The 23130-nt window shown below is 44.9% G+C and overlaps 1 long non-coding RNA gene across 2 annotated transcripts; it reads left to right on the forward strand.

Annotated features, from left to right (window-relative positions):
- The first annotated feature begins 9010 nt into the window (after window positions 1-9010).
- Window positions 9011-22759, forward strand: Gm32801. 2 transcript variants are annotated; one of them, XR_386339.2, is made up of 3 exons: window positions 9011-9282; window positions 21138-21245; window positions 21849-22759. It is a non-coding gene; the product is annotated as a predicted gene, 32801 (long non-coding RNA). The 2 variants fall into 2 exon arrangements; XR_001782478.1 differs by having other exon boundaries at window positions 9011-9266.
- Window positions 22760-23130: the final 371 nt, after the last annotated feature.

Consider the following 23130-nt stretch of genomic DNA (forward strand, 5'->3'; position numbering starts at 1 on the left):
TAGGAAGAGAGATGGAACTAGCAATGGATCCAAAGCTGGGATCCCTATAGCCCTGGCTGTCCTGGAACTCACTTTGTAGACCAGGCTAGCCTCAAACTCAGAAATCTGCCTGCCTCTGCCTCCCGAGTGCTGGGATTAAAGTCATGCATCACCACGCCCAGTGCTGGGATCCTTAATGTGCTTGCCTCCTTGTTTTCCTTCCTTCTGCATCCTGGTCCCTTGTTGCCGGCTCCTGCTTCCTGGCACTGACCTCCCTGAGAAAGTAGGAATAGGCAGATTTTTTAGCGTTGCCTTGGAGCAACCAAAACCAAGACATTGAGATCCCCTCTATTTTTGGCACCCTCCAAGGTGTCTCAGAGATGCTCAGTGCTGATGTCACACAACAGGTATTAAGGTCTCTAGTTTATGTAGCATCTTTCTGGGTAAGCTTCACTTGAGACAACAGTAGCTGGACCAGCGCTGTGGATGCAGAATTTGAACTGGCATCCCAATGTGGCAGGCAGGATGTGACTCGTGCTTTCAGGGAGCAAGTCACATGGGAGGAGGGCAAAGGAACGGATCTATAGTCACAAGCTGCCACCAGTGCAGAGCCATTTTCTTCCAGGTGGAAACTGGGTGAACTGAGCTGATACCCAGAATCCACGTTGGTAAGAAAGAACCACAGACACACATTTCGGCCTCCACGTGTGCACTGTAGCATGCACACCCACACCCACTCACATACACTCACACATCACACATACATAAACACCCACACATATATACACACTTACACATATGCACGTATCCTCACACACACTCACTCACACACACACACACACACACACACATTTACTTATATACACACTCACGTATACTCACACTCAAGATGAAGCTGTGAGAGTTTCATGACTTTTTCAAGTAAGAGGTTTAATATGAGTGCCATTTTCCTTGATTTTAATTTTTTAATTGGCCCATATTAATTGTACAAGATAACAGGTTTCATTATGATATGCCATCCATATGTATCATCTACTTTGCTCATATATACCTTTGTACCCTCTCTCACCCACCCCGCCCCTTCCTCTCCCCTAACAGTTTCCACTTACATTCTATCCTCTACTCCCTAAAGTCCACACATGAGGAGAGCATATGTCTCATGCGTGTCCATCATTTATTTCACATACAATGTTCTCCAGTTCTATTTTCCTGCAGAAGAACCATTCCATGGAGGCTCGGGAGGCAAAGGGGAGGCAGTGTAGACAGAGGAGCACAGGATCCTCCAGCATCTGCTGCTCCTTCAAGAAGTCTTGAGAGAACACGTGATGTGCAGCAGTCCATTGTGGGAGCATGGTTCTCAGACTCTGTGCCCAGGTATTAGATATCTAGGAATCTACTCAGCAGAAATAATTAGAGATACTGACAAAGATTTAGGGACATATAGGAAAATTGCATATATGAATATGTATATGTGCATATGAATATGTATGTGTATGTATATGTGAATATGTATATAATTCCGCAATGGTGGCAGCAATAAAACTCTCAAGCATTGACAAAACTCTTGAATGAATTATGGGAAATCTTCATGATGGAATCTTGTTACTGCCAGAAGATACTTGGATTTTTCTTAATGGCATGAAAGAACGTTTATAATGGGGTCACGTAAAAACAAACAGGCTATAAAATATGATTATCGACTTGTGACACATGATCTATGTTATTTATATGCCAAGGCAAAGTTAAGAAAGAAATGCACAATATGTAAGGGAGCCTCCTAAATCTTACGTTTTCTTTTGTCTTAAAAATTAGCCTTTATTACTTTTATGATTATGGTGATTTTTAAATGACATTTGTTGTGAAGAAAAACAAATAGAATAACAGCTGCAGAAGCCAGGCATGCTGGGACAAACACATCTGTGTCCCAGCTCTCAGGCTGAAGCAAGAGGACTGTGATGAGTTTGAGGCCAGGCTGGGCTCCACGGCGAGTTACCAGGTGAAACAGTAACTTGGAGTGGGCACTGGAGGTTCATAAACCTGAAAAAAAATGGCAAGTGTTTTTAATTTCTAAAAATGCAGTCTACACAAAAAGCAAGTGAATAAGAATCTTGGAAGAAAATTTGATGTCTAGTGGGAAGCATATTGTTTTCTTTTGTTTGTATATTTGGCTTATTCTCTTTCCTGGGCCCTGGTTTCCTCCTGGGCATTTTTTAAAAGAAGAATGTGGACTAATTTAGCTGGTGGGAGGTGCCACCATCTCTTGCAGACTGAAGCCCCTTCACACGGCTGACAGGAGGGATATCAGCAGGTCCTCCTCCTGAGGATGTATAGTTTGCCTAATGATGAGCAATTAGCTCCCACCTACTCAGAGCACACGCAGTGCATCAGGATAGACGGATGCCTAGGAACGGTAATGTCAGGTGATGGATGCCTGGTGACGGGTCTATGGCAGCCTTGACTCTAAAAGAGGCTGGTCTCAACAGACAGGCAGGAGGCAGCACTACAGACATAGCTGGGTGGGGTGGGGACTCTGGGTTCACCAAAACTCTCACAGCCCATGTCCTGGGCCATCCAGCTTCCTCCCTCATACCTCCGGGCTTTAACACCTCAGCTTGGGTTATTTTGAGTAATTCTAGAACATTTTCTGGTTTTCTAAGGAGTATCAGTAGTTGTTCCTCTTACTATTTGACAGGGAAACCTGTATAAAATGGATCCTTGGTCCAGTTGATTCTTTTCTTGATACAAAGCCCTGGATGGCATCTTTGAGCAAAGGATTCCAGTATTCTATTATTTCAGCAAATGGCTCTCCTCCAGTTCACTATTTAGAATGGAAATCCATTACTTGGTTTCTCCTGACAGTTTCCGCTTCAGGTCTAAAGGCGAGTAAGTGGTGGTTTCTGTGTAAAGCAAAGGGCAAATGGGTGTATTAAGTGAGACTCTTTCTGGACATAGTTTAGACATTCTGAAAATACTGGTGGTAGCAATGGCTTCTCAAATGGCATGAAACACTAATGTTGATAGAGGCAGCAAGGATCACCTGCAAAGGGTGGGTTTGTTCAGAGCACAGGGCCACTCCGTTCAGCACCTTAATATTTAGCACTTCTCAGAGGAGAAGCCAGATGGAAGCAGGGAGGGCTGCACTGTGGAAGGTGGCAGCTAGAGAAGGTGGATCTTCCAGATGTTATACAAACAAGTCACGGTGCTGGAGCTCCTAACGCCTGAGCATGCTGGGTTGGTTGCCCCTGAGAAAGGGTGAGTGTGACCAGGTGCTGGTTTACCATGACTCTTGCCTGTTGGAAGTCTTATGGTTGGAGAAATAGTGGATAAGCCTTGCTTGGACTCAAAACTGATATGTAACAATGATCCTCCCCTCTCACTACGGTGGTTCCCATGTCTGCAGCAGAGGGAATGCATTCAGCATATACCCACGGGGCTCAATATATCTTGACACACTGGATACAGCAGAATGTTGTTCCAATGTTGTCTCCTGTGGGAGACAAGTGATTGGGGGCGGAGGAGGGATATCCTTAAAAGGTACTGGGAGTAGAGAGGAGAGAGGTGATTCACAACTAAGGTCAGGGATGTTTCATGGTTGAGGTCCAAGATGACACTGACCCTGAAGAATGCCCAGAAATGGAATGGTTGGGAGATGGATGATGGGGGTGGGGAGTGGTGCACTCATAGCCAAGTGGAGGGAATGGACGCCATGGTGACAGAGGTGGTGTCTCACTTCTCCAGTAGACTATGGATGTGGGCTGGAGAAATGAGTTAGGACTTGATTGCATCCTGTAAAGCTACTCTGCATCCACCTATGTGGAGCAAAACACATTCGTGTCTCTTTGGATCAATGTATCTGCTCTGCTCATCCCACAAACACGGTAGCTACTGAGTCCAGGGCACCAGGAATGTTCAAGGAGGCTGCAGTGTGCAAGGAAGCTTGGGGATGGAGCGTGTGCAAAATAATTGACAAAATACCTAAGCAGTATTTCCTGAGGGAGCTGGCGGAGGGGTGTTGAAATGAGAGACTTAAAAAGGTTTCCTTGAAAACCCAGCAGACCAGAAAAAACAATTGAAGGTTGAAAGCAGGCAGTAACAAATGTGCTTGCCCCTATTCCTGTGAGTCCTACTCAGGGCTCCAAGTAAGAAACTAGGCACTCTCAGTATGGAGAGATGTGATGTAAGTGCCATTGACAATTGTTCAAAGAGAGTTGAGTACATTTGAGTCTGGCATAGACCTTGACTCTCTGCTTACCTTCAGGTGACAACACAGATGGTTTATCATTCTCAGACATCAAGCTGGTTCTACTCAACCCCTCAAAAGTCAAGATGAGTGCAGTAGAAGAAGTGCCTTTGCTTTTTATCCCATCTTGGCAATTGTCTGGAGGAGTCAGATGACAGCATGAGGCTGGGCAGAGTTCCAGGGGTCAGTTGGGCAAAGCATTGGTGCCAGTGGTTGGAGGGATGCCTAGTTCCTGCTGACCAGAGTTCTTTCTGGATGACAACTGGGAAGACAGCCACCCCCACCCCCTGTTCCAACAGTGAAGGAGACTCCTCCAGAGGACATTTATTCATCTGCACTGAACACCATGTCCATGTGACTTTCAAGCACTTTAGACCAAGCAAGCCACCATTCTTAACTACTGATATGAAATGTATCCAAACTCACTTATTGGCAAGGTTGCAGAAGATTCTCTTAGATGGCTCAATGCACAAGCCTTCTTCATCCTCTATGCGTGCGGGTGTGTGTGTGTCCTTCTCCACCTCACCCACACCTCTACTCAATGATTTCCTGTTCCTTTTCTTAGACACACCCACAGAACCTTTCCTGTCCTTAAACGAATGACAGCATTTAGCCTTTTTGTTTCTGTGTTTCACTCTAACCATTCCAAGCACTGCTGGTCCTCAAAGTCTGTCACTTTAGGTAGAGGCATAGATAAGATGTCATGAAAGTGGTAGAAGAGAGAATTGTAAAATCCTGTCCCAGGAGTGATAGCAGACAAGAGCAAACACTCCCCTTGACCAGGACCCCGCACTGGTCATACTGGCCTCTATCGACTCATGTAGGCACATGTCTCCTGGACTTCTCTTGAGACCTCTTGAAGGTCTCAACACTGTCTCAACAGGAGCACAGACTTTGGTGGACACATCCAAACCACAGAAGGGGGGATGAGGAGAAACAGAAATGCTAATCACATTGCCAACGAGAATGTAAGCTGATGTCATCCACCATAGGAAAAGACTTGTCGGTTATTAAAAATTCAAACACAGAATGAACCATACGACCCAGCACTTCCACACCTAGTAATGATCCCAAGAGAATTGAAGACAGGCACTCAAGGACTTGCCTGTGCATGGTTTAGAATAGCATCCATTACAACAGTCAAATAGGAAACAACCCGATACCTGACTGAATATATGAAACATGCTTTGTACTCACAAGGGATTGTTAAATCTGAAGTGTAAGTACACATCACAACATGGATGAACGTTGCTCATGAAAACATGCCAGTAAGATATACATCATGATTCCATTTTTACAAAGTCTCAATAGCTCCGTACAGACAGAAGGTCGGCAAGTGATTGCGAGAGGGTAGGAGAAATAGGAAGGGTGAAGACTATTGAGCAAATGGTTTCTCTCAGAAGTGCTGGGAGTGTTCTAGAACTGGACAGGACAAGAACAGTACAGGACAGGACATCTTGTAGGTCCTGGGAGCTCTCCTACTAAACACTTGAATATGATGACTTTTATTTTCACATGATTTATCTTTTAAAAGTATGTTATAAAGATGGATTTTTTTTTTTGAGAGAAAGTCTTACTAGGTAGCCCAGGCTGGTTTGAACTTGCAGCAATCCTCCTGTCTCAGCCTCCCAAGGGATGGTATTGCAGTATATGTCATGCCTATTTCAGCAAATGGATTTTAAAGAAGTATTCTGTGACTTTGCCCTCACAGAGTTATTTTGCATACTTGCCATCCCTCTTTTGCCTTTAGACACATTCTCCAATTAGTCTGCATCGCAGAGTCATTATATAATCTGGTCTGTGATCAGAGACCCATTTCTGAGTGGCTTTGGCCATGGTCTTGAAGCATTGCCACAAGAAGGTACATGGTGGTTTCCAACAACCCTCAAATGCAACAGTCCCCAAACACAACTCCGATTTTCTTCCATACTTGGTTTCTTCTGGGACATCAGCAAAGGGCAGTTCTGCATGCTGTGTCAAACAGTTCTGTCCTCTGGATAACTGATCTCTTCATTGGCTAGGAAATCTCTTCCTATCTTACCACAAACACCTTACTGTGTGCCAGCACTGTTGATCTCAAGACTGGTATCACCTGGTGTCTCTCTTACCCCTTTGCAATCCGATTTCCATTCTGTACTGGCTAGTTTTGTGTCAACTTGACACAGCTGGAGTTATCACAGAGAAAGGAGCTTCAGTTGAGGAAATGCCTCCATGAGAACCAACTGTAAGGCATTTTCTCAATTAGTGATCAAGGGGGAAAGGCCCCTTGTGGGTGGGACCATCTCTGGGCTGGTAGTCTTGGGTTCTATAAGAGAGCAGGCTGAGCAAGCCAGGGGAGGCAAGCCAGTAAAGAACATCCCTCCATGGCCTCTGCATCAGCTCCTGCTTTCTGACCTGCTTGAGTTCCAGTCCTGACTTCCTTTGGTGATGAACAGCAGCATGGAAGTGTAAGCCGATTAAACCCTTTCCTCCCCAACTTGCTTCTTGGTCATGATGTTTGTGCAGGAATAGAAACCCTGACTAAGACACATTCTATCTCTATCCATTTAACATTTTTGAAATAGAAATCTAATTGTTCATATTATAAAACTTGATTATTTCACAAAAGAAAAGCGTGTGTTTGTGCGTAGGAACACACTAGGTGTCTTCCTTGGTCCATCTCCAACTTCTCTTTTAAGACAAAGTCAGTGGATACGGTGCTCACTGATTAACTAGACTGCCATCCAGAGAGCTCTGGGTTCTCCTATCTCTAGTCTCCATGGCACTAGGGTTAAATATGTCACTGGCTTTTTTATGTGGATACTGAATATCCCAACTGTCTTCTCATCTCTTGCTTGAATAGCTGGCACTATACAAACTGAAGTTCTCTTTCTCTCTCTCTCTCTCTCTCTCTCTCTCTCTCTCTCTCTCTCTCTCTCTCACACACACACACACACACACACACACACACACACAAACACACCCATACCATTTAAAGCTCATAACCCACTTGGCCTTGATCATAGAATAAACTCCTCAAGCAATCTTGTCTCCAAGGCCTAGGGTGACCTTGTTCCTGCCCATTGCCCCCATTTCTCCACAAGGTCACACCAAGTTTGGAAGAAAGGATTTTTGTATCTTTTTTTATCCTATCTGTCACTTTTGCTGCCCTTATCTTTTGCAGTGACACTTACCTTCTCTCCATCTGCACCTGGCCCATCCTAATTACTTGTAGAGCTCTGGTGGGATATCGCTCTCTGAAGGATGCTTTCCTGTGCCTGGAGCTCTTCTTTAGGGCATGTATTACTGTCATCATTTACAGTTGGTGATTACTCACTAAATGCCTAAACTTCTCCACTAAAATGGGAGGTCCCACTGGAGGAAATACTGTCTCGTTCGGTGCTACAGCCCAGTGTCACACCCAATGCCATGTATATGACTAGCAGTAAATATGTATTTGTGAACTCAGAATTGTGGAATACAACTGGGTCTCACAGACAGCTCCATGGTAACCAGTTGACACACCAGTATCAGGGAGTGAACAGCCTGCCAGAGAGAGGAGGCCAAGAGGCCTTATCAAAGAGGCAGGGTGGGGCAATGGGAACATGAAGCATCCCTCGCCAAGGAACTCTGACCAGAGCCAGGAGAGCATACTTTAGATCACAGGAAACCTCACACAAGCCTTGGCCTCTCCCTTCCATGCCCTCTTACAACACACACATTGCCAGCACTATGGAATTCAGGGAGTGGATCGTCCACCCCATCCAACTCAATCTTGCAGACACTTCAGTGCTTCAGTGCGTGTAGGTGATCCAAGTCACCACCCCTGGTAGGGGACAGAGAAACATTAAGTTCTGGAAATTCCTATCATTAGAGAGGGGTGAAGAGGGGATGAAGAAAGTGATAGATACTTGTCACCATCTAACATTGCAATGAGATGTGATAATTGGTCAGATCTTGGGCTGAAGAGATTTCTCAGCCGTTAGAGCACTGGCTGCTCTTGCAGTTCCCAGCACCCACATGACAGGTAACAGCAGCAGATTTCAACTTTCCTAATGCTGCAACCCTTTATTACAGTTCCCCATGTTGTGGTGACCCCCAACCATACAATTATTTTGTTATGACTTCATAACTGTAATTTTGCTACTGTGATCTAAGAAATGAGAAACAGGTTGGGTTTGATATCAGCTCAGAGAATTAAAGTCATAGTTTGGTGGCAGTGTAGATAAGATAATAGAACACATACATGCAATATGAACATGGAAAGGAAAATACTAGTGGAGTAGAAGGGTGCAGAGGGTGGGTAGGGGCATGAAGATGGGAGGGAAAAGTGGCAAAGATGATCTACCTAAATGGAGTACGTATGGAAATGCCAACTGACCTTGTTACTTTTTATGCTAGATTATAAAAAATGGTTTAGCTCGTAGAAGCTCATAATAGTCCTCTAATTCTGCTATGATCCTCTTCTGTCCTCAAACCGGCACCACTAAATTTAGCTGTCCTTGAACGTTGACCTTTTTTTTTTTTCTATATTTCCCAAAGGATAAGACTTAATAAAGTTAAACAGTGATAAATATGAGGTTCTCATACTTCGGTCCAAAGAAATAAAAGAATCAGCAGAGCATGCATAAAGCGAGGAAGACGTGGTTTAGCTGAGAGCGGCACTTTGGACCCTTTCAGAGTTAATCATTTGCCTCACTTGAGAGGATCCATGCAGCCAGGTCTCATGCTGGATGATGATGTCAATATTGTGAGACCTCTGCTCCCTTTGGATATGAGCCTATTAATTTTATTATCAGTATCAAGGGCTCCGTGATCTGATCTCAATTCACATACAGACTAAGTATTTCCCTGAAGAGCTTTTTGAAAATGATTTCCTTTCTCAAGGTCAGGGCAGGGAGTATGATCTTGTCTTAGGCATTAAAATCCAACGGCTGGATCAAGGTTAGAACAGCCAAGAACACCAAAGGGAACAATGAGGAGAAGGCTCTGCTATGTCAGCCCCGCGTCTGTAGTGTCCCTGGGACTTGAAGAGGACTCATCGCATTCCATCCTCTCTGATGCACAGGTGGGAGCTAAGCCTGGTGGGTATTTCCAGTCAACTGATGGGGGGAATCAAATAAGAGGAAGGGTGCAAGGTCTTCCCAATTTCTCAGTGTCGGGGCTGAGCCTAGAATCAAGTTGCAACTTCAAAGTCAGCTTTCTGTGCACCAATATGCCCCATGTACATGTGCCTAAATATGAAGTTTAAAATCATATTGCATGCTAGGGAGATGGTATCATCGATGAAGGGCTAGGTGGCAAGAATGGGGTTCTAACTAGATCTTCAGGACCCCTATAAAAATCCAGGGCCTCTTCCTGTGGGCTCTTCTCCTTCTGTTTGTTTGTCATGTCCAACTTCGATGTGATAGTTTTTATTTAATCTTTATATTTGATCTTTGTGGAGATGAGATTTCTCTGTATATCTCTGACTGTCTTGGAACTCACTTTGTTGACCAGGTTGGCGATGATTCGCCTGCCTTTGCCTCCTGAGTGCTACTTTGTTATATCTTACTATTATTTCTCAGAAGCCTGTTCTTTTCAAATAAGAGACAGAAAGGGTGTGGGTCTGGGTGGGAGGGTAAATGGAGAGGAACTGAGGCTTAAAGGAAGAGGAAAGTATAAACAGGATATATTATATGAGACAATAATCCATGTTCAATAAAGGGAGGAAACGCTAGGCACCATAGAGACTATCTATAATCCCAATGCAGGGAGAGAAAAGAGGAAGTCCTTGGAGCTCACTGGCCACCCAGACCAGCCAACTGGTAAACCCTAGGTTTAGTCAGCAGCGCTGGTTCAAAGAGTAGGGTAGAGGGTGATTGAAGAAGACACCTCAAGTCAGCCTCTAGCTCCTACATGGTCATGCATGGGTACACATACCCACACTCCTGTATGTGCACACACATGTATACAAATATGCATGCATGCATGCACGCACGCATGCACGCAGGCATAGAAGGAAAGTCAAGTCGTATTAAGAGAAAGAGTTTCTGTGTACTGGTTCAGTTCAGCAACTGCCAAGCTCTTAACATTTAGCAACTGTGTTAACTATGTACAAGTGCTGGTTATGAGTGAAGCTCTGCCTCATACAGGGCCAAGGCAAGGAAGTGGTCTGAGTCAAAGGCACTCCCATAAGTCAGGAGCTCAGACAATACAACTGTGGGTCTGATCCAAGTCAGAGGAGGCTGAGGCCGTCAGTAGGCAGGATGGGGATTGGATAAAAGTTTATAGTCTACCTCAGTTCAACTCTAGGGGAGTACTTGGAAAATTCTATCTGTTTGGTATTTGGGGTTGATCAAGACAGGATCTTATGCCCATGCTGGACAAACATTCTACTGCTGAGCTACACCTCCGGCATTGGCTGTTATCCTTCAAAAAACTTTACCTCTAGTATTTTAGGCATCATGACAAGGCAGTGGTGGAATTTCTTGGGTTTCTGTCTGTCTGTGTCCCTTTATGTACAGGTGCCCACCATGACCACAATAAAGCATGGAACCCCTACGGCTGGAGCCACAGGTGGTTGTGAGCCACCCAATGTGTGTGTGTGCTGGGAGCTGAATTTGGATCCCCCTGGAAGAGCAGTGCAAGCTCCTAACCACTGAGCCATCTCTCCAACCCCAGGGTGGATCTGTTTATATGTTCCTCAATTCCAAGAACACAAGCAGATCCTGTCTGCCCGCCTGCCTGCCTGCCTGCCTGGATCATCCTCACCCATACGCTCCTCTTCTCTATGATTCTTGAAGTCATTTGGGGTTCGAGGAAGTAGTGGGAAAGATGCAAGGAAGCAATAGTCTGTGGCCAGGCACAGCACTGCTCTTGACCAATGGCCATTCTCTTGAAAGCAGGCTGCAGACTATTGTATCCTTGCATCTTTCCCGCTACTTCCTCTGGTCTCCCTCATTTTCTGTCACTCCCTGGATCCCCACCTGCTCCGCTCTGCCTCTTCTTCCTCGTTTGTGTGTTTGGTGTCTTGGATCTTATTGCCAAAACTACCTGCTTATGGGACAGAACTCCTATAGAATAACCCAATGGCCTATGCCTGTTCCTAGAACTCAGGCAGGCTTTTCCTGTGACACATCTTGGCCTCACATGTGTGTGTACGTGCATGCCATGCGCTCTCTTGCAGCCATAGGCCACTAACTGTTCTCAGGCCTCCTACTGGGGGCTCTTGCTCTATACTTCCCAGACTTGTCCTTCGTTCCCCAGGGAGATGCCTGTTGCTCTCTTGTGTATGCAGGTATTGGGAAGAAGCCCATCTGCTTACCCTCTGAAGCCACAGAATATCCCAGTTCTGATGCAGGTCTCTTCTCAGCATGGTACTGATCCACTTCTCAGCATGGTACTGATCCATTTCTCAGCATGGTACTGATGCTATATCCAAGGTGACTCAGCTCTTGCGAGACAAAGCAGGATCAAAACCGGTGCTCCTTCTACCTGTACTGGCTTCATCTGATGCTTGGCTATGGGAGCTGCCATTCTCCTCTTCCTCCTGCTCAGCCTGTCCTTTACTGCTCTTCTTCTGTGTTATGATTTGAATCTCAAGAGGTTTCTAGAAGGCTCACATGCTTAGAGACTTCATTGCCAAATGGTGTGTGCCTGAGAGGTGGTTAGGTCACGAAGAATCTAACGTCATCCATAGATTAATCTATTGGTGAGTCCATAGCTGGATGGACAGGCAGAAGATAAGAAGAAACACTCCGCTGGAGATGGAACTTTGAAAGCTATATCATATGCCTGGCCTCTTCCTTCTGAGCTGTCATGACTTAAAGCAGCTTCTGCCATGATGGCCCCACCTTGTCTAACAGCAATAGAGCCATGCCCCTAAACTTCTGAAACTGCACCAAAATAAAGCTGTCACCCTTTCAGTTGACTTTCTCAGATAATTTGTCATAGCAACAACAGAAACAACTGGTACTCTTTAGTAACAAGATGGACTTATGTAACTTACCTGAAGCTCAGTGTCCGTCTACTTGAGAGGGCTTCTCTTGTGTTAACTCGTTCATTAGAAAAGCAAGAGTGGGCTAGGAAGTAAGCATACAGAAGACAGGACCATGCTACTGAGGTTCAAATCCAGGCTCTTCTACTGACCTGGCAAGTTTGGTCAAGCAGTACGACTTCAGGCAAGCTCTCTACCTTGCCTGTGTGTGTGTTTCTGGATTTATAGATGATGATAGTAACACGCCCACTCACGTTGATCTACCTATGTATCTGCCTTGTAGGATTACAGAGTGCAAACATCTCACATAGACAGAACACTTAGGAGGGCGTCTGTCTCAGAGCTAGCATGGTCACTAGTGTCTTCTTCACCACATCTCCCCCTTGCTGCCATCCCTCAGTTTCCTCTGTTTTAGGCTAATCTGTAATCTCGTGTGCTCCCTCATCCTCCTGCCCCTCGAATCCCTTCAGTGCACTTTACTCTGAGGAGAAATTCGTTCTTTGCTTCTGCATCAATTCTAAAGACAGAGACTGGCTTCTTTAGCTCATGTACTTCTTTCTGTATCAAAACATTTCTTGACGTGAGACAGTAGGCCGCCGTGAACCACGGATACCCTTGGAAGGCTTGAAGTCTTAATTCAGATCTGAGCTGTTGGTTTTAATTCCCCAAGCATCTTTCTTTATTTTAAAGGTGGATATAATCCAGCCGTCTAATTTGTAGGGTAATTCTTGAGGATCAAATAAGATTATGTAGAGATATTCTCTAAGCTCTCAAGTATTCATTACTACCCAAGAGAGTTCCATGAAGTTGCAAAGTTTGTTGTCATGGGCTCCCCCTCCCAGATGTGTGCCATTTGCTTCCTTAATCAGCAAAAAGAGAGTCTATCTCAAGAAATTCCAGATCCAGTTGGCACTTAGAGGAGCAAGGAAATCCATCAGTCAAGGGTCTTGGTTACAAGGGGAAAGTAGCTATTGGGGCTCAGAGAGATCACAAGAGATCATAGGTCAAGGCCCAGAAGAGGAGCTATGGAAACTAGACAGGTGTGCGAAGCAAGCAGAGTTCAATCATTGCTGGTCTAACAAACAGGCATGGTCATGTGACTGTTAGTGTTAATCTAGAATCACCAAGGAGAAGATTCTCTGTACATGCCTGTGTTACCTTGATTACATTGACATGGGAAGACCTTTGTACTGTGGGTGGCACCCATTTCCAGGGCTGGAAAGTGAATGGAGTTCTAGCGAGCAAGCAAGCAAGCATCCATTCATCACTCTCTGCTTCTAGATTGTGAATGCAAAGCAACCAGCTCCTTCAAGCTCCTGCTGCAGTGAAGGGCCCACCATGGTGACTGTACCTTGAACTGTGAGCCAAAAGAAGCCATCCCTTCCCCACACTGCTTTGGTCAGAACCTTTTATCAGAGCAACAGCAGAGGAGATTAAGGCACCTTGAGTTTAGAAAACTACTTCAAGAGTTTTAGGAACAAATGGCTTTTGTGTTATGCTTGAGTCTCGAGCTCAGCCTGAGAGCATGTAAACGTACTGAGGCAGTGGGATGGGCAGGACCTGGGGCTTGTGTGGGAGGTTGCTTCACTGTGAGAACTGGATCTCCTTAAATGCTTTGAAGAGAACTGACCAGAAGGTCAAAGCATTAAGACCCCTAGAGTAGCTGAGTTATCTTTCTCCAAAGGAGTTTGTATTCTCAAGACTCCTTATGCATGTGTCTGCTAGTTTGAAGAAGAGAGAAAGCTGAGCGTGGCGGCATTGGTTTGTACTCTTATACTTGGAAGACTGCAGCAAGAGGATAGAGAGTTCCGGGCTAGCCTGGGCTACATCATAAATCCCAAGACAGCCTAGGCTACATAGCAAATCTCTGTCTCAAAAAATAGCATAATGCCGAGAAGCTAAAGAAATGGCTCAGCAGCTAAGAGCACCTGTTGCTCTTACAGAGGACCCAGGTTCAATTCCCAGCACCCACCGTTGGCTTACAGCTGTCTGTAATTCCAGTTCCACTCTCTTCTGCTGAAAAAACAATGTTCTTAAAAACACAATAAAATGAACTCATGGGAGACTTTGGCAACAGAAATCTCCACAGGTTCCCCCAAGTTGGAAATGGAAGTTATAACTTGTAAGTCCTATGAGCAGCTGAGTCCAAATCACAGGGGACATTCCTGGGAAGTACCTTTCAGGGACATGTTTGATGGGTTCCTTAGCCTCTCTATTCTGGGACAGTTTATTCCTTCAGGTCAATTTGGTCAACTGTGGTCTCTCAAATAATGAGCAATTTGTTTCCAAGACAAGTGTCTCTCCATCCCCAGGAAAGCGCTAAGATGCGTCAGCAAGAAAGTCTGGGACCGATCCAGCCTCCCCTTGATTGCACATCAATGGCTTCATTTATTTGTAATCTACCACTATTCTTCATTCCTGTCCTGTCCTGGCCTTTACTTCCTCTCCAAAGGACCACGGGCCAGTAGGAGGCTGAGAGGAAACCAGAACCTTACACTCAGCTGCTGACCATACTAGAGTCACACTAGATGGAAGATGCTAACTTCCATCTCCCAAATTTCCAGCTGAAAGGTGAAATCTGCTTTTGCTATGGTTGTACTGTGTGAAATGAGATGCCGTTCTGGTACTGTGGTAGGGCTGCTAGGCTGCCTGCTACGTTTATGGAAGCATTTCCCTTTGTGCGAGGCTCCTAGCTATATGGAACTCTGCCTTCAGGAAAGCTAGAAATGGGCTCCTGGGACTCATAAGCATTGAGCAGGGCTGACTGTTACCTCGGCTGCTGGATGATGGGGGGGGGGGTTTTCTCTGCCCACCCGACCCCTTGCTCTTTATCTACTCCCGTATATATTTTCTGATTATGCTTTGTTAGTGGAATTATTCCATGACCACCTGAACTTCTCAGAAAAAACTGCTCTTTCCCTTGGACTCTTAGAGGCCTCAGTGTAGAGATATAATCTGATTTAAAAAAATATTTTCCCCAGTGATTTTAAAATTAGGTTTTGTTATTAGGTATAAGATGAATAGTCATGCTGTAGATCCATCGCTGAATGCAAAGTATGAGCCGCTCTCATCAGCAACGCCTCTCAGTCTTGGAGCTCAGAGATGGGAAAGGGCCAGTGGGAGGGGAAAAGAAATAACACGTATAGACTTAAAGACTTTGGTTTCCTACAGGAGCCAAGTGAGGGTGCTTTTCAGTGGGCAGGGACCTGGCAGTTCACAGAGGGAAGGAGCAATGGGAGGGGGCTGTACCCCCACCCCCAGCTCCGTGGTTGAAAGAGGGTGCCGGGTTCCTACCAATGTGAGTGAACAAAGCCTTCAAAACTTCAAGTACTGGCCTGAATAATCTCAACAAATGTCTCATTCAGCTGCAATTAGCCACATAATTGGACAGCTATGTTGAATTGAAGGGGAAGAAACACAAGGTATGAAATAGCCACAGAACATTCCAAGAGCAACCTAGCTTCTGATTGCTCACACAATTGCTCATGTGCTTTCTGTTCCTGTTTGCGTTTTCCCTTCTTAGCTAAATACGCCTCATTATTGTCTTATTCATTGCCATAGTCTAATCCCATTGGTCTCAGTAAAGCAAACTGTTTGGAAAGGCTTCGTTCCTCCAAAACTTCTAGGGATAGGGAGATGGCTCTGTCAGTAAAGTGCTTTTGAGAACCTGAGTTTGGGTCCCCCAACACCCTGTCTCGTATGAGGCTATGCCAGTGCCTGGCAAATACAGAAGTGGATGCTCACAGTCATCTATAAGATGGAACACAGGGCCCCCAATGGAGAAGCTAGAGAAAGCACCCAAGGAGCTGAAGGGGTCTGCAACCCTATAGGTGGAACAACAATATGAACTAACCAGTACCCCCAGAGCTCGTGTCTCTAGCTGCATATGTAGCAGAAGCTGGCCCCTAGTCAGCCATCACTGGGAAGAGAGGCCCTTGGTCTTGCAAACTTTATATGCCCCAGTACAGGGGAAAGCCAGGGCCAAGAAGCAGGAGTGGGTGGGTAGGGGAGCAGGGCAGGGGAAGGGTATAGGGAACTTTTGGGATAGCATTTGAAATGTAAATAAAGAAAATATCTAATTAAAAAAAGAAATATATGCCTGTAATATCAGTCCTGGAGACACGTGGATCACCGGGGCCTTCTGGTTGGCCAGTTTAGCCAAGTTGATATCAGCTTCGGCAAGAAACGCTATCTCAAGCAATAAGATAAGAGTAACTGAGAAAGAAACACGTGTACACCCACAGGCACACACGCACATATGAACATGTAACATGTACATACATACCTAAGATACCCACCTAGTAGTGGTGGTGGTGGTGGTGGTAGCGGTGGTAGTAGTAGTAGTAGTAGTAGTAGTAGTAGTAGTAGTAGTAATGTGTTTGATGACATAGAGAATGACATAGGCTTCCTTTGGCTGAACTATCAAGCACAAGGCTTTGTCTTCCTAGGTTAGTCAGGAGACTCAGGGGATAGATATGTTAGCATCAACCAAACCAGTGGTTCTCAAGGTTGTTTCTGGAGCAGTATCCAGAAACTTGTTAGCCATTTGGAAGTTCTCTCTAGACCCCTGCATCGCTAACCTAGGTGGTACCCATTGACCCGAGTCCTAAAAAGCCGTCTGCATGATCCAATGCTCTGTGAGTCTGACCTAAAGATATTCCAACAATCCTCTGCCGCCTGATTTTGTTTTGACAACAAGGAAGCCCATTTTGTAAAGCTGTGCCCTAAGAGGGAGGTGATAGGAAAAGTGACTGGATAGAAAACTTCTCAGAAGTTGGAATTTTTTTTCTCTCTAGTGCTGAGGATCAAAGTTGCACAGGCTAGACAAGGGCTCTACCACTGAAATGCGCTCAGTAAGTTGGATTTTCTTACAGGGCGGCATAGCTGCAATGATGTGCTCAAAGGGCAAGCCCTGGAAGTCATCCAGTCTTTACTCTTAAACTAAATAACTGTTAAATAACCTTAGGCAAGTCACAACTCTCTTTGTTGGTCAGTTTTCTCATCTTAATAAACTGGGGCATTGGAATAAATTGTTAAGAGTTTCATATTTGGAGGACAATCTGTGAGGTTGTTTTTGGTTTTGGTTTTGGTTTTAATATAGGGTTACCAGGTTTAGCAAGTAAAAATATGTACTGCTTCACAAAAAATATACTCAAATTTCAACTTTCAGAGTGAGTTTCAAGTGAGCAAACCAATTTAGTGTGTGTGTGTGTGTGTGTGTGTGTGTGCTCTAATAAGCTGGGCATGGTGATGCACACTTTGGATCACAGCATTTGAGACGCAGAAGCACGTGGACCTCTGTGAGTTCAAGGTCATCCTGGTCTACACGGCAAATTTCAGAGGGCTATATCGTGAACCCTTGTATCAAAAGCATCACTACTACCACTGATCATAAAAATAGTAAATGTGGGCTGGCGAGATGGTTCTGTGGGTAAGACCACTGACTACTGCTCTTCCAAAGGTTCTGAGTTCAAATCCCAGCAACTACATAGTGGCTCACAACCACCTGTAACGAGATCTGACGCCCTCTTCTGGTGTGTCTGAAGTCAGCTACAGTGTACATGTGTATAATAAGTAAATCTCTGGGCCTGAGTGAACACGGCGGACTGGAGCGAGCAGGATTGATCGGAGCGAGGGGAGGTCCTAAAAATTCAATTTCCAACAACCACATGAAGGCTCACAACCATCTGTACAGCTACAGTGTACGCACATACATAAAATAAATAAATAATTTTTTTAAAAAATAGTAAATGTGAGTTCACAAGGCCTGTAACGCATGTGAAAATATTATTGTTTACCTGACATTTGAATTTTACTTAGTGTTGACCTACGTGTTAAACTGTGCATTGTTATTTGAATGTGGATTTTAATCAGAGACTGCATCAACAAGAAAGACTTGATCCAATATCTCCCAGAATGCAAAGGGCCTGCACTCACTGGGAGGAACAGCAGAGGCAGTAGTGGGTCGGGGGATAAAAGAAAAAGGATTCTGGTTCTGACCTAATCAGAAGTGAGTCACTTCCTATCATTAGGGCCCAGTTTTATCATCTGTGCAATGAGGGTACCGGACCAGATTATCGGCAGGGTACTGTGTTATTCTTGTCTTTTGTTCTACCCTTCATTCAGCCATTTCACTCCCCTATTGTTTAACTTGTGGGGAAGAAAATGGGTCAATCATGTGAGATTTATGGGAATAAATTTTACTGAGCCGTGAGCTGATTTCCTTGAAGAGTTGTCTTGGCATCAAAAAAGTAGCCTCAATAAATGGACCCTGCCTTTTATACACAGGATATGTTCGCCCAAATCTCTTGATTTAGTTACCATAGCTCATGACGCACAGCTCTGTTTTTAGACACTGGAGTGTCTTGAATGAGAATTGACCCCGACAGACTCTGATATTTGAACACTGGGTACCCAGTTGGCACTGCTGATTTGAGGTGATTATGGGGAAGAGGAGCTTCGTTGATGGAAGATCATTACTGGGGGTACGCTTTGATAGTATATCGCTGTCTCAGGATTACTATTGCTGTTATGAACACCAGGACCAAAAGCAAGTTGGGGAGGAAAGAGTTTTTTTGGCTTACACTTCTATATCACTCTGTTCATCAACAAAGTCAGTCAGGACAGGAACTCAAACATAAAAGGAACCTGGAGGCAGGAGCTGATGCAGAGGCCATGGAAGGTGCTGCTTACTGGCTGGTTCCCCATGACTTACTCAGCCTACTTTCTTATAGACTTCAGGACCACAAGACCAATGATGGTACCACTCACAATGATCTGGGCCCTCCCACATCAAACTACTAATTAAGAAATACATTACAGGCTTGCCTATAGCCCAATCTTTTTGAGACATTTTCTCAACTAAAGCTCTCTCCTCTCCAGTGACACTAGCTTGTGTCAAGTTGACATCAGACTAGCCAGGACAGTAGGTTGCTCCACTTCTGGTACATTCTCTCTGCTTCATGTTTGCGGCTGACGACATGATCCTCAGTTTCCCATTCTTGCCACCATGCCTGCCTTCTGCCCTATCTTCCCGCCAGGATGGACTCTTAATTCTCTGGAATAAGAAGCCCAAACAAACCTTTTCTTCCATAAGTTGCTTTGGTGGCATATCTTATTACAGGCACGAAAAAGAAACGAACACAGACAACGTGAACAATGGTGCATTGACCATTCCTACCGGCAAAGCTTTTCAGAAGAACTTGATGGTTTTCCCTTAGAGAAGAATTTCGAAAAATGCAGCTTCAGGGGCAGAAGTGAAGGCTCTTTTCTGTTCTACCACCACCAGCACCACTACCACCTCCATCAGCACCAGCACCAGCACTACCACCACCACCACTACCACCTCTACCAGCACCAGCACCAGCACCAGCACTACCACCACCACCTCTACCAACAGCAGCACCAGCAGCAGCAGCACCACCACCACCACACTCTCTCTGCTATCCAAGAAGGCCAAGGGGGATCTTCACTAGGCACATTCTGGGTCACAAGTGGCTATCTTGGGAGGGCATGGCTAAGCTAACTTAAGTACCTTTCTTCTCCAGGGATCTTGCCCGTCAGGTCTAGAACAATGCCCCCCAAACAGACCTTATTCTGAGATCTCTTCTTGTTGGATCCAATGGGAAGAGCTGGCATTCCTTTGGGACTATGTATGGAAGGCCTCATTAGCCAGCCTTAGTTCAAAGTTGCCAGCCCAATGACTTTTAATATAGGCACTCCTCTAGGTCCAGCAAGCATACTGGAAGTCTGGCTTTGGCTTGTGGCTAAGGCCCTCCTCATGGCAAGGAGCTGGGTCTCCTTTTCTTTATTCCTCTGGGTATTTTCCTCCTGCAGGCACTGTGTGAAGGAGGGAGTTCTGGGGCAAGGTGATGTTTTTCTGCATCTGGCTTCCATAGACAATGCACAATCACCCATGCCAGATAAAAGGATTTTAAGGCTATTCATATTTTTTTGCCAAGTTCTATAATGAGCATTTATTATTTCATAAAAAGAAAAAGTTACCCTTAAAAAAAAAGCCCTATAATTATTCCCAACTGCTCACTTTCCTCAACTGTATATTTTTAGAGTAACCCAATATAATCTATTGCTCTCCAACTGACTTGCTTTGTACGAGAGTTCAGACCTGTAATTAATAATTGGATCTTTAGACAATAAAAGAAAAGAAATATATAAGTAGGTCACAGCCTGTCTTTTTAAGAATGAAGAGGGGGAACGAGGTAAGCCCAAGGAAGGAATGAAGCTAAAAGAGAAATGACCCGGGTCAAGAGTCAAGCCCTCTCTCTCATGGAATGAGCTCAGAGCTGGAGCTGCTCTGTAAAGAGCCTTGAGATATTTAGGAATACCAAGGTCAAGGCAAGAGCCTTGGGAAGCCTTTAGCCTGTAACATTAAGGGAGCCCTGGGAAGCCAGGTGTGTTGACACACACACCTTCAGTCCCAGCATTGAAGAAGCAGAGCCAAGTGGATCGATCTCTGTGAGTTGGAAACCAGCCTGGTCTACATAGAAAATTCTAGGCTATTCTAGGTTCTACATAGTGAGATCCTGCCTCAGATAGCTAGCTAGCTAATAGATAGATAGATAGATAGATAGATAGATAGATAGATAGATAGATAGATAGATAGATGACCATGGTGGTCTGAGCCTGTAATCCCAGCATTTAGGAGATGGTGGTAAGATAATCAGGAGGAATTTAAGGTCATCCTCGGATACATATAGAATTGAGGCAGCCTGGGCTATGTGACACATCTCAAAAACTAAGATGGAAACAAGAACAAGCAAAACCTCACAGAAACTGGAGAGGTCGCTGACCAGTTAAGAGATATGTGGCTCTTGTGTAGGACGAGAGCTTGCTCTGAAATTTACATCTTGCTGTGTCCCGGTAGTGACTTGCTCCCTGTACATAAAGCTGTATGTATCCTCACTTAAGACTGATCCATATTTCCATCTCTGAGACCGGTAGGGCCTTCAAGCTTCTTCCCTGCAGCAACGAGAATTCATCAAGGCTGATGACAGCAGCCAGGGCGAGCAAAGGGTGTGGACCTGTGGGAGAACGTGGAGACAACCCTGGGTAAGGCGCTTTTCCTACTTGGCTGAAGCCTCAGCGTCCTGGGGCTATTTCCCTGAGGTTGACCCTCTCTAAGGATCTCATTCTTGGCTTTCAGATGTATTTTTGGAGCCCATCAAGAGCCTCAGGGAAGTAATGGCTGATGTAATTTTGGCTGAAGCTCTGGGCAGAGTTTGTCCATAGGAGGGAAATTGGATGTTAGCTGGGTCTTGGCCAGCTTGAATACTTGAAAGAGAACTAGCTAGCAAGGTTTAAAGAGGTTTGCCGGTCTGTGTTTGTTTAGGCTGTTGCCAGATCACCCACTGAGACAGTACATTCAAGGGCCAATAACTTGTTTCTCAGACACACACCTAAGTCAGAAATACACACACACACACACACACACACACACACACTCCTTTATCCTTCTTGTCTAGGCATCAATAACTCAGCTGTTGATTCTTTATGTTGTTGTTGTTTGGTTTGGTTTTGGTTTTGGTTTTGAGATATGATCTTGCTATGTTGTTTAGTCTGGCCTCAGATTTGTGATGATGCTTTAGCCTCTCGAGAGTATAGGTTTCTGTCATCAGATACAGGATAGACTGTTAACCCTTTCATTTGTTTTAGATTGAGGCAGACTATCATCGTTGCCTCCTTCGCTGCCCTCAACTCACTTTGGACTTCAGCATGACCTTGAACTTCTGACCCTTTTGCACCCGGCTCCCGAGTGCTGGAATTGAAGCATGTGCTGCCACACAGGAATCAATCCTAGAGCTTGGTTTATACAAGGCAGAAACTTTACCAGCAGGGATACAGCCCCAGTCACCCGCTGAATCTCTACTTTATGCAATGTTGTGATCAGAACAAGATTGTCGATGTAAGTTATCCCTTTCACCTTCTCTTTTGTGACGTCAGCAGGACAGACAAGGAAATCAAGAGCTTAAGGTAACTCTGAGTTGAGAGGCAGAACCAAGAATGTGAGATGTCTGGTCTGGAGCTCTTCAACATTGTCTGAGATGGCACAAGTCCACCGCACTCAGCTTTCTGGATGTGAGCTACAGTAAGAATGAGAAACACTAAACATAGATAATGTTTGTTTTAAACCGTGCCTTAATAACGTAAGTGAAAGCAATGGATTCTCACCTTCACAATTACAAAGCACAGGCCAAGCACTACTCAAAAATAAGAGTGGAAAGAGATTTGCTGCCTATAGGAGGCAAAGAAAGCCTGAGACTTCCTTTCAGGTTGATGCCCTCATCCGGCAAAGGGTGAACGGAAATCGCTGGGAAGAAGCTGAGCCTGTCTCAGGTCCAGAGACCAGTTACCTTAGATCAGGCTAGTTTACTGCCCTGAAGATGCATCCCTGGCTCACCTCTGTGTCAGAACTAACATCTTGGAGCTGGGCAGTGGTGGCGCACACCTTTAATCCCAGCACTAGGGAGGCAGAGGCAGGATCTCTGAGTGTGAGGCCAGCGTGGTCGAATTAGCTCTAGGACAGCTCAGGTTACACAGAGAAACCCTATCTCAAAACAAAACAAAACAAAACAAAACAAAACAAAGCAAACAAACAAAAAACAACCATACAAACAGAAAAAAAAAAAAAAAAACCACCACCAACAACCAAAAAGCAAAACAAAGCAAAGCAAAGCAAAGCAAAGCAAAGCAAAGCAAAGCAAAACCAAACCAAACCAAACCAAACCAAACCAAACCAAACCAAACCAAACCAAACCAAACCAAACCAAACCAAACCTTTTGGAATCTAGTGACTTAGGAAACCCCTAGCTTCCACCAACCAAAAAAAACCTAAGGACATATCAGATGGCACCTGAGACCTATAGATAGCGTTTCTTGTTTTGTTGTAACCACATTTGTGAAGCACCCACCAATGTATTTATAAATTGCCTTAATC

The sequence above is a fragment of the Mus musculus genome, chromosome 18 (genome assembly GCF_000001635.26).
Source record: "Mus musculus strain C57BL/6J chromosome 18, GRCm38.p6 C57BL/6J".
NCBI classification, from domain to species: domain Eukaryota; kingdom Metazoa; phylum Chordata; class Mammalia; order Rodentia; family Muridae; genus Mus; species Mus musculus.